Source organism: Salvelinus namaycush, chromosome 29 (genome assembly GCF_016432855.1).
Source record: "Salvelinus namaycush isolate Seneca chromosome 29, SaNama_1.0, whole genome shotgun sequence".
In the NCBI taxonomy this organism is placed as follows: domain Eukaryota; kingdom Metazoa; phylum Chordata; class Actinopteri; order Salmoniformes; family Salmonidae; genus Salvelinus; species Salvelinus namaycush.
The window spans coordinates 7,134,766-7,147,400 of NC_052335.1; the positions used below are offsets into that span (position 1 = coordinate 7,134,766).

Below are 12,635 nucleotides of genomic sequence, written 5' to 3' on the forward strand. Positions count from 1 at the left end.
TGCCAACAGGGGCTGCCTCTCACTAAGTTGGACATTCTATTGTTGGTCACTGTACTGGATGGTCAACCCCTAGGGTCTGGGATGGTGAAACAACTCACCATGCCTATTCAGATACGAGTTCTGGATTACCATGTGGAGTTTATCCAGTTACATATGGTGGACTCTCCTGAGCTTCCCCTGGTTCTTGGACATCCGTGGCTTTCTATCTATAATCCTAAATTGATTGGCCCTTGGGAAGAGTTCTCGGATGGAATCCTTCATGCCAGTCCACCTGCCAGCAACTCTCTCCACACCTTTCCGGCCCTGCTCGTCTGGAGGCTTCCGATTCTCCTGTTCCCCTGGCTGGGGATGACAAGCCTTATCTTTCCCACATACCTCGGGATTACTGGGATCTGGGTCATGTCTTCAGCAAACGAAGGGCCAGCGAACTGCCTACTCACAGGTCCTACGATTGTGCCATGGACCTTCTGCCCGGCACCACTCCTCCGAGAGGAGGGCTGTATTCTCTCTCAGACTGCAGCCATAAACAGTTATATTACGCAGGCGCTGGCGGCTGGTTTTATTCGGCCGTCCACTTCACCTGCAGGAGCGGGATTTCTCTTTGTTGGAATGAGGGATGGTGTATTATGTCCCTGTATCGATTAACGGGGATAAATAACATTACCATTAAGAGCCGCTACCCTCTTCCTCTTATGTCGTCAGCCTTTGAGAGACGCCAGGAAGCTACGGTTTTCTCAAAATTGGATTTACGGAACGCCTACAATCTGGTGTGCATCAGACAGGGAGACGAGTGGGAGACAGCGTTCAACACCCCAAATTGATATTATGAGTACTGCGTCATGCCGTTTGGACTTACAAATGCTCCAGCCATTTTCCAGGCCCTGGTTAATGATGTGCTGCGCGACTTCCTTCACCAGTTCGTGTTGTGTACCTGGATGACATCCTCATCTTCTCCAGGTCCATGGTTGAACACATTCAACATGTTCGCCAGGTTCTTCAAAGACTCCTCTCTCACCACTTGTTCGTGAAGGCTGAAAAGGGAGAGTTTCACATTCCTCAGATCTCCTTCATGGGGTGTCTCGGGGCTGTGTACAGATGGACTCCCAAAAGGTAGAAGCCGTGGTCAACTGGTCAAAAAAAACTAGGACAGTCAAGCAAGTCCAGCGTTTTTGGGGTTTTGCTCATTTCTACCGGAGATTTGTGAGAGACCTTAGTTTGGTGGCTGCGCCATTGACAGCGCTCACCAAGGGATCGGCTGGGCATGTAAGCTGGACCCCTGCTGCTGAGAAGGCGTTCCAGGACCTGAAACGTCGGTTTTCTTCTACACACATTCCAGTTCATGCGGATCCTTCTCTTCCCTTCGTGGTAGAGGTGGATGCCTCTGACGTTGGCGTGGGTGCAGTTCTGTCTCAGCGCTCTGCTAAAGACCAAAAGCGTCATCCCTTCATTCGAGTTCATACTAGCATTAATGTCACAGAATGCAAAGCAGTAATTGTTTCAAAACATCTCCTGCCTTGTCACTGATGCGTCGTGAAACAATGTTTGATGAAGGCATTGTCTGTATAGTTTTTTTTGGCCTTTCCCCCCCAGCATTGTCCCAGCCATATCTGCAGCAGCAGGAAGAATTAAGTCCTCCACAATAGTATGGGGCTTGCCTGTCCTAGCCACTCGGTTGCTCACCATATAAGACGCTTCTAGCCCCTTCTTATTAATGGTATCTGTTGCTTTTATACATGTCTTAATACTCGAAAGTCGTCTTTATTATCGCTCAAAAAACTCCTGTGGCTTATTTTTCAAATTGTCATGTTTAGTTTCTAAATATCTGCGCAAGAGTGAAGGGTTCCTGCGAGAGAGTAACGGTTAATGTGATTGGATGTAAATTATTTGACTAGGCTTCCTTAAACTAGATGGTTTAATTTCATTTTTGGCAGTGAAACGAGGCTACTTAAGCGAGGAAAAAAAACTCACCCAAATATATAGCCCCGTTGGAAAATATTAAATATAAATGTACTGTTTTTTAATCACATTTTTATTTGGCGTACCCCCTTACAGCATTGTGCGTACCCCAGTTTGCCAATACCTGTTTTAAATAAAATAAAACGTTACCTCATCAGTATAGCTGGTAGTTTTAGGGTAGTGTTTACAATGCTTCCTCATGATCCTAGCAGATAAAATGCATTTTATAACATAAGGAAAGCGCGTTTTCACCCATTCCAGGCAGAGTGGGTGGACACACTACCCTTTCATTTCCTTTTATCTGTTCCTGGTATTGTCGTTCCTGGTTTTGTCATTCCTGGTTCTCTATCTGTATTGGCAGATCCAGGGCCAAGAAGCCCACTGTTCTTCTGAATTCCTTAATGACAGTTACTGTTGGTACGCCTCTCTTTGATTGGTTGTGATGTCTTCATTGCAACACAAAGAGCAGCTCTGTTGTTACAACTGCATGGGTCAAGCAGATTCACCTTTTGAAAGGGTTAACAAGCCCCAGGAGTATAGGATGAGGTCTGGCCATGGGGGTCAAGGTTCAGGTCAAATAAGGTATACACACAAAGAACATTAGGTGAATATAAACACTGTGTGAATGGTGTGGAGATGGAGTGAGTTGTACAGGTGATTATGGGGATGAAGGAGCACTTGAATTCGGGACATGAACTAGATATGACGAACAATTTGTCACAAAATCACCGTACAGAGCTGGGCAAAAAAGCATTCTCTGGCCCTTCCTCTTCCAATTAGCTATTAAGGGACATTAAATTGCAGGAGCTCGCCTCCTTAAATTGGTTTAAAGTTAGGGACAATGAAGTCGGGGGCTGTCAATGTTTTGACCCCTAGATGCATCACACCTCCCCAAATAATTTGTGCCTTATTGGCATCCTCATGCTTCCCATCCGAAACAGTTTGGAACAGTTTGTGCATATATTATGAAGACATTTTGTGATGTTTATGTTCGTTTTGGACTTCGGCAAGGGTTTTTTCGGGTGGTCGTGCACACGAAGTCTTTGCCCCTTCGATGGTCATTGGTCAACAGTAGGGATTCTTCAATGAAATGTCTGTTGTCATTCAACAATAGACAACTCGTTTACATGCACATTTTTTCACTTGAGAAATACTGGACCAAACATATTAGTTAGATGTAAAATTGCATGACTAAGATCTCCTCTGCAAAATGTTTTAAAATGTACTGCTCTGTGTTTTATGTTGTAGATGGGTCTAAAACTTTGTGTGCTGCTATTTTAGTCAGGTCTCTTTCGATTTTTTTTTTTATATCAATGAGACTAACCTGGTATAAATAAAGCTAAAATAAAATGAATACATTAAAACACAAAACATCAACAATTTTCACTTGAATTTGAACTGATTTCTTGATTTGGTTGAATTAAAAAGGAATGTAATGGTTAACATACACCTACTTAATCATTGCCACCTACTCAATGAGAACCAGAGACACATCAGAGCTATTAGCTGTCTTTCTGTCTCTCTGAACGTGCACGTGAAGTGGAAAATTTGCACTGAAAAGATAAGGATGACAGAATGTATGATAATGAACAAATAGGCCTAGACCTACTTGCCAGTAAGATGCTTTCAGGAGTCATAAGATCAATGTGTTCTAACATTTATTACAAATATTTGTTCAATAAAATATAAACAATTTACAGAACGTTTGGCAATTTGTTCGTTGAAGACATCGCTAGTCGCCAAGTACTCTAGTATCAAACAACATCAGTATCAGTTTTCTGGTTTAAAACCCTTTAAAAACCGAACTTCACAACAACACTAGAGTAAAAGGTATTAGCCATTTAGACGCACACACACACACACACACACACACACACACACACACACACACACACACACACACACACACACACACACACACACACACACACACACACACAAACACACACACACACACACACACACACACACACACACACACACACACACACACACACACACACACACACACAAAGTAGAGACCATATAGTATAAAAATAAAGTGATCACAATCAAATGAAGGTCAAACTGAAATAAGCAAAACTTTTGCACAGGTTCAAATCAAAGACAGCTCCTTACAAAAACAAACAACCAAACAAATAATGAGTGTCAAGACGAGCACAACTGAACAACTAAGCCTATCGTGAGTTTTACATCATAATATACATTACTGATATGTGTAATAATGCTATAATGCTTCTGAACCAAAACAACATGTATAGGCCTAGTCATATGTGCAGTGTGTCAATAGTTTGTAGCAGCATCTGAATACTTCTTCACCGTGTGGACACTTCACGCGCCTAATGGTTATCTTTAAGTTAAACGTGGATCACCACTGTTCTGCTGGAATTCTCCAAATCATTCCGGTATTGCTCGAGCCAGTTCCCCAGCTCTGATATCCGGTAGCCCTCCGGTCCCCTGCCCCCCTGATACACGACCCGCTCATCCCTCAGGATATAAAGTCTCTCAAAATAGGCTCCGTAAGCCGCGTTGGACGAGTTGTCCATAGTATCCACTACCACATTGCTGCAGGGAACCTCCGAGTGCATCAGCTGAGCGGCTTTCAGTCTGTCCTCCAGACAGCAGTGCTTGGGGATCTGGTATGGCGCGTCGGAGCTCACCCAGCCGTCCGAGGGATGCGCCTCCTCGATATATACAAGCAGGGAGTCGGCGATGTCCGCATACTGGCTCGCGACGCGCTGAAACGCAGCCAGGCGCGTCATGAACGGTGGTCAGGAGCAACTGCCGAAGTTGAGGATGAGAGGTCTCCTCCCTTTCACATAGTCTAGGACCCTGACCGTGCGCCGCTCCTGCAGCTGCACAACCTCAGTGTTGGGCGCGATAAGTCCAAGGTGCGCCGATTTGAAAAAGTCTAATTTCTGCCCGTACCACACGGCCCTGAGCGACTCCAGGGTGAACATCTTGTTGGAGTCGGAGACGCAGACAGGCGGGTCTTCGGGGCTGCTGCCCTCCATCTTCAGCAGCACTTTCCTCCTGATGCACAGGACGTCCAGGAGACACAGCATCAGCGCTGCCAGCAGGAACCGGGGCAGCAGAACCAGACATAGAGCTGTGTGTTTCAGGGCCAGCACCGTCAGGACACCTGCAGACTTCTGCATCTCGCCCTGCCGATGATGTCTGGCCGGCAATGTAAGCAGGCAGATATAGACAATCGTATCATTCACCTTTTCCCATCTGTTTTCAGCCTCTGCCTATCAGAGTTGTGCTTTTTATAGGTGCAGCAGGATTTGAATGAAAAACAACCCACCTCCACAGCCCGTGCCGCCCTCTCACATGGCGGGGATTACCTCCCGTCAACTGAGAGAGAGAGATGGATAGAGGAAGGGAGAGAGACATAGAGATAGAGAGAGAGTGTGTGTGTGTGTGAGGGAGAGGGAGAGAGAGAGAGAGGGGGGGATCACGGCCATGGGTCCGTTTTTTTGCAGACTCAAACCTGTCACGTCGATATCTGGCACTTCTTTTGGGGTGAATCATTGTGGTTACCGGTAAATGAACTCCAAATGAAGAAATAGCATGATTTACAACAACACCCGTTTGTGGGTCAGAAAGTGACGTCAAATGAACATTAGCCTATGGTGAATTTAAACGTGACATAAATGTGATCAAAACTCACACATTTAGGGTTAAAAAAACATACCCACCTCTTCAAATCAAACACGATGATAAAGACAGAATCTGTAATTTTTGTGATTAAAACAAATTAGACTGTTGTGATCAGTTTGAGGAGAAATACATATTCCATGTTCATGCTGTTGAATCGGTGACATATTGAATATAAACTTATAGGAATGAAATAGGTCTAGAGCAATTCATTCTTTTTGTTGATTCATTTTAATGTATTGCCAATCGTTACATGCCCTTTGATTCTACACCTGCATTGCTTGCTGTTTGGGGTTTTAGGCTGGGTTTCTGTACAGCACTTCGAGATATTAGCTGATGTACGAAGGGCTATATAAAATAAACTTGATTGATTGACTTGATTGATTACTTGTTTCACGAACCGGGGTGAATTGAAAGAACACGAAAAGCCTTGAACGCTTATTCTTCTTTGTGTATTTCAGATAAGGGGTTTAACGTTCACAAAATCTTTTCACACTAGACGGCGCTCTCGCATACCAATGATGTGCAGTGCGCATTGGGCACCTCCAAAAAAGCCTCGGTTACCTGAGGTCAGTATCCTCCCCTCTCTCGCAACTTTCCCAATGCGACTGTTACGTACCTGATTCCTTCTCAGAGCAATGAGAGAGATTACTCACCCCTATAAAACGGAGTTATGAAATGATATCCGGTATGACAGGTGGTGTTACAGACAAGGGAAAGGATAATAATACTACTACTATTATTATTAATAATAACCATAATAAATATTATATTTTACTTATATGAAGCTAGCTATTCACTACATCAAAACATCTCCAAGCGCTGTAAAGCTAAGCAGTAAGCAGCAACAACAGGAAACAAGCAACTTAAAACAACAACATAATTAATCACGAGTTGTCGACGGTCAAGAGACTGAAGGTTGAGACAGTTAATGGCTTGATTGAGGTCAGCGGACAGAGGAGGTGGTCAAATAGGAGAGTCGGTAGCAGGCAGGTAGCACGTTGTCATCGCGGTGTCTAGCCATCCACGCCGTCTGTGGCTTCTTAGTAGAACTCAGTCAGATCAGATGAAGTTAGAGTAACGTCTAATTGCTGACAACAAAACCTAAGTTGAGAGAATTTTTGGGGGGTGGATGATGGCCATGCTTAGGGTAACAAACTATAAAGGAAAATACATGGCTACATCTGACTGTTTTTTTGTTTAATAACATTATTTGTTTTAGGAAAGGGGCATTTTGATCAGCTACCAGGGTAGGAAGATGCCACCACCCCACCTCCACTCCTCTATTGGTGTCAATTTACCCCAATAGAGGATTGTGCCATAGGGTTTCACAGATGTGTCCCTATTTTTTACCTCACTTGCACATACATTCTCTTTTTTCTTTGACCTTTTCCTTACACACATTATGTACAGTTCATCTAAACTCACGATCACTTGAATAAGGCAAGATTTTAAATCCCAGCAGACTTTAAAATGAAATTCAAGAGCAAAACACATTTATTAGAATATAACTGATTAAATATTGATTAAACACACACATTTTCAATAGCATTCAGGGCACAACAAAGTACCTCTTCGCCATAGCCACCCCAATCAGATATTTTCTTGTAAACTTTCATCTGAAAAGAAAAACAAGAAAAGTATTTTAGGATGTGGAGAACTGACCCCTAATCTAACCCTAACCCTAACTCCTATTCTAAACCTAAACATATTCAGTTGTTGTTTTCTGTTTTCCTTTGTTTTTCTCTTTTCTTGTCTTCTGTTCATTTTGTTGGTTGTTGGTGCATTGGGGGGGTGTAGTTATTTAAAAAAAATATGTTATTATTTTCCGAGGGGGGGGGGCTGTGTGTGTGTGGGGGGGGGGCTTCTCGGATGGTTGAGGGGCAGCTCTTGGGGAACTGTGGGGGGTATCTTGGAGGGCTGGCGGTTGGGAGCTTGGGCCGGGGGCTGATGGATCGCTGGTTCAGGTCCCTGTTTTTTGACCTTGTGGGAGATCTGTCAATGTGCCCTTGAGCAGGGCATTGACCCTGGTTGCTTCTGTGTGTCGCTCTGGATGGGAGTCTGTTAGATGACTAATGTTATGTAGTTGTTGAGCATCTTCACTGCAAGTATATTGTATGTTTTAAACATTCAATAAAATTAAAAAAATAAGTTTGCCAATGAACTTTGACCGTCATCTTGAACTTCTTCCATTTTATAATAATTGCGCCAACAGTTGTTGCCTTCTCACCAAGCTGCTTGCCTATTGTCCTGTAGCCCATCCCAGCCTTGTGCAGGTCTACAATTGTATCCCTGATGTCCTTACACAGCTCTCTGGTCTTGGCCATTGTGGAGAGGTTGGAGTCTGTTTGATTGAGTGTGTGTACAGGTGTCTTTTATACAGGTAACGAGTTCAAACAGGTGCCATTCTGTGAGAGCCGGAATTCTTACTGGTTGGTAGGTGATCAAATACTTATGTCATGCAATAAAATGCAAATTAATTACTTAAAAATCATACAATGTGATTTTCTGGATTTTTGTTTTAGATTCCGTCTCTCACAGTTGAAGTATATCTATGATAAAAATTACAGACCTCTACATGCTTTGTAAGTAGGAAAACCTGCAAAATCGGCAGTGTGTCAAGTACTTGTTTTCCCCATTGTATATAATAATCCTTTTCTGACCCTAACCTAACCCTAAACCGTAACCCCTAATTTGACCCTAATTTGACCCTAACCCCTATTCTAAACCCAACCCCTGTTCTGACCCTAACCCTTATTCTAACTCAGACCCCTAACCCTAATCCTGCTAACTGGGGGATAGCTAGCTATGCTAGCAAACATTATCTTATGCTAACTCGCTGGCTATCATTTATTTTACCTCAGACTTTCTACTATTGAGGTTTCTAGCTAGCTAACTGGGGGCTAGCTAGCTATGCTAGCAGATGTTAGCTTATGCTAACTAGTTGGCTAGCATTTATTTGACCTCAGACTTTCTGCTAGTGAGGTTGCTAGTTAGCAAATTGGGCTAGCCAGTGCCTAACCTACAGCTAGAAACAAATGATCAACCATCATTGTATCATTGTGCCCCCAACAGCTGCCTTCACTGGTTAGGCTGAGGGGAGGACGGCTCATAATAATTGCTAGAATGGAGTGGTATCAAACACATGGGAAACCACGTGTTTGATGTGTTTGATACCATTCCATTGACTCCATTCCCCTCAGCAGCCTCCACTGATACTAACCTAACATATTACTACTTTAGTCAAAAACAATACAAAACAATTCTCTAAACAAGTGGATTTATCGCTTCCCTACATGTATATTTAATTGAAAAAAAAAGTATGGATCTGACTTCATTGGATTATATCTACAACTTTTTGTAAATTACCAAAACTTTGATCAATTTACCTCAAAATTGTTTTGATGGAATGACTTCAAAATGTTTTTTGAAACAGGAAATTTGTAGTGGCAGCCAGAGGAACTGTTGAATTTTTATTTTTTGGGGGGACATCTCATGTTTTTTGTGATAATTGCAGGGGTGATGTCTTACCCCAAGGGGCCCCATACTACCGTACTAACCACTGGATTAGAATCTAGCTAGCTACTCTTCACTACTATCAAAGTACAGCACACACTTGAGTGATGCTACGGCAGTCACGAGGCGCCAGAAAGCACACCACAATCCATCATAATAACACCATAATCCAGTTATTGCGCTGAGGAACTAATCAATCATACGTGTCTAGTCACAAAATATGTTAAATAAATGGATCAAATAATTTAGGAAACCTGTAGGCCTACATTTAAAAATACTTTGATCTTTTTATTTCCCATGAACTGATTCAGACTCACTTATATTGTGGTGAAATAACTAATCCAAATAGGCAAGAATGTGCTGATTCGTGTAGATGTAAAATGGAATAAAGCAGGATAACATGCTTTATTGCTAATCACAATGGTTGTTAAACAACAGGTGGGTCTAATCCTGAATGCTGATTAGTTAAAACCGCATTCCAGCCAGTGTCTATTCCACAAGTTACCACCGGCTAAATCTATTACGTTAAAATGCCTATTTACTCTGTTCCATCTGACTGTGCAAACCACTGTCTCATCAGCCCAGCCAGGCAATTTATAAACTTGATCTCCAGTATAAGAAACAACTAGACATTATCTCACATTCTTTTAGACTAACATTTAGCTTTCAACAGTGGAGATTTGTATAAACCTTGCTGTCTGTCTCTCCGACATTTGAAACATTGTTTCTATGTTCAAATTCGATCTCCAGCTGTCCCATACTAATGAACGTGTCGGGAGTCGGGATGAGGCAGACAGGCAGGCAGCGTTTTTTCAGCCAGTCGAAATCATGAATCAACTGGCATCATTTTATGGATATATACAAAGAAATGTCAATTGAAAAAGGTAAAACGGAACGAAGTGCAGCTAGTTTGCAGTCTATCCAGCTTCATTTGAAGTGTAGTCTGGCTCAGGGGTGCGAATGTGAACAGAAAGGCACTGCAGCGATGGACCGCCCTTGCTGTCTCTGCCTGGCCGGTTCCCCTCTCTCCACTGGGATTCTCTGCCTCTGACCCTATTACGGGGGCTGAGTCACTGGCTTACTAGTGCTCTTCCATGCCGTCAATAGGAGGAGCGCATCACTTGAGGGGGTTGAGTTACTGACGTGATCTTCCTGTCCGGGTTGGCGCCCCCTCGGGTTCGTGCCGTGGGGGAGATCTTGGTGTGCTAAACTCAGCCTTGTCTCAGGGTAGTAAGTTGGTGGTTTGCGGTTATCCCTCTAGTGGTGTGGGGGCTGTGCTTTGGCAAAGTGGGTGGGGTCATATCCTGCCTGGTTGGCCCTGTCCGGGGTGTGTCTCCCGACCCCTCCTGTCTCAGCCTCCAGTATCTATGCTGCAATAGTTTTTGTGTTGGGGGGCTAGGGTCAGTCTGTTATATCTGGTGTAATTATTCTGTCTTATCTGGTGTCCTGTGTGAATTTAAGTATGTGCCCTCTCTCTCTTTCCCTCTCCCTCCCCTCCCGGATGACCTGAGCCCTGGGACCAAGCCTCAGGACTACCTGGCTTGATGACTCTCGGACCTGCTGTTTTTTTACTCTCCCTCTCTACCGCACCTGCTAACTCAACTCTGAATGCTCGTCTATGAAAAGCCAACTGACATTTACTCCTGAGGTGCTGACCTGTTGCACCCTCTGTTGCACCCTCTACAACCACTGTGATTATTAATATTTGACCCTGCTGGTCATCTAAGAACATTTGAACATCTTGGCCATGTACTGTTATAGTCTCCACCCGCCACAGCCAGAAGAGGACTGGCCACCCTTCAGAGCCTGGTTCCTCTCTAAGTTTCTTCCTAGGATCCTGCCTTTCTAGAGAGTTTTTCCTAGCCACCACGCTTCTATATCTGCATTGCTTGCTGATTGGGGTTTTAGGCTGGTTTCTGTATATCACTTTGTGACATCGGCTGATGTAAAAAGGGCTTTATAAATACATTTGATTGATTGACTGATTGTGTTAGCTGTGTTGTTGGCTAGCTCCTCTGAACAACAGTGTCCTGACGAATGAGCACAATTTTTATGCTCACTCGTTGTTATGGATGTATCCAAATAAATGTCACTAGAAAACAGCTTAAACAAATGCAAATCCAGCTACTTTGCTGTTATTCTGGCTGCACTTTTTGACGTGACTGTAAGTTAGCCATAGTTTTTATTTTGTATTTTATTAGGGATCCCCACTAGCTGCAGGTTAGCTAGCAAGCAAGGGACAAGAACGTTGCCAGCCAGTATGGCAATGGAACATTTAGACTGAACGACTGGGTCGCGTCTCTGGCAACCGAACCGTTAGAAGGAATTAACAGCCGGCTTGGGTAGCAACTCTAGATTTGTGTCGGGACTATATCTTGTGGAAGGATGAAATAGTATGAATAAATTCATAAAATGATTTTTTTTTATGAAGATATGTCAATCATTATTTGAATATGTTGGCAACCCGTTGTATAACAGGGATAATGCCCTCGAAGCCGGTGTTTGGAGGATATATTGGCACGGTTTGCCTCAACTTCGTCTAAGCCTAACAACACCCATGCCAATATATCCAAACACCGGCTTCTCAGCATTTTCACTTAGAGATTGATTATGATGTCATGACATTTTGATTAGATGTAAATTGGTGAAATAGAAATATGTTGCTGCTTTGGACAGTGCGGCCTTGACCGTGCATGCGTCATTACGAGCTGGATGCGCATACACCGGCCAGACGTAGGCCTATATAACAATCTCTATTTAGATCATATTAAATTGTGGGGAATCAGGATATCTGTTTCAATGGATCTCGATTTCAGTGCTGTTTTCAACTCAAACAAAATTCGACATATCTTAACATAGATAAGTATAAGAATTAGTTCAACACCCCATTGTTTTCAGCCCCAGAATAATTCATGCCAATATAATGAACCTGTTAAAATAATGCAGTAGTGTCAGTGTCGAATATCTGTATATATGTATCTGTAATATATGTATACCCATCTCCATGTTGCACTTTCCATTCTCCAATAATAGGCTATGATGGTCTATTTTGGTATGCACTCTTTGTAGGCCTATGCACATAGCCGCAGGAAGTAGGGGTATTAAGGGTGCTGCAGCACCCCCTGAGATGTTTAATTGTAATTGTATTTTATTTAACCTTTATTTAACTAGGCAAGTCAGTTAAGAACAAATTCTAATTTCCAATGACGGCCTACCAAAAGGCAAAAGGCCTCCTGCAGGGACGGGGGCTGGGATTAAAAATAAAATAAAAATATAGGACAAAACACACATCACGACAAGAGAGACACCACAACACTACATAAACAGAGACCTAAGACAACAACACAGCATGGCAACAACACAGCATAGTAGCAAGACAACATGACAACAACATGGTCGCAATACAACATGGCGGCAGCACAACATGGTAGTAGCACAAAACATGGTACAAACATTATTGGGCAAAGACAACAGCAGAAAGGGCAACAATGCTAATAATAGAA

General features: G+C 43.1%; 1 pseudogene; it reads right to left on the reverse strand.

The window, feature by feature from the left end:
* Positions 1–3,904: 3,904 nt before the first annotated feature.
* LOC120024310 lies at positions 3,905–5,302 on the reverse strand (annotated as a pseudogene).
* Positions 5,303–12,635: the final 7,333 nt, after the last annotated feature.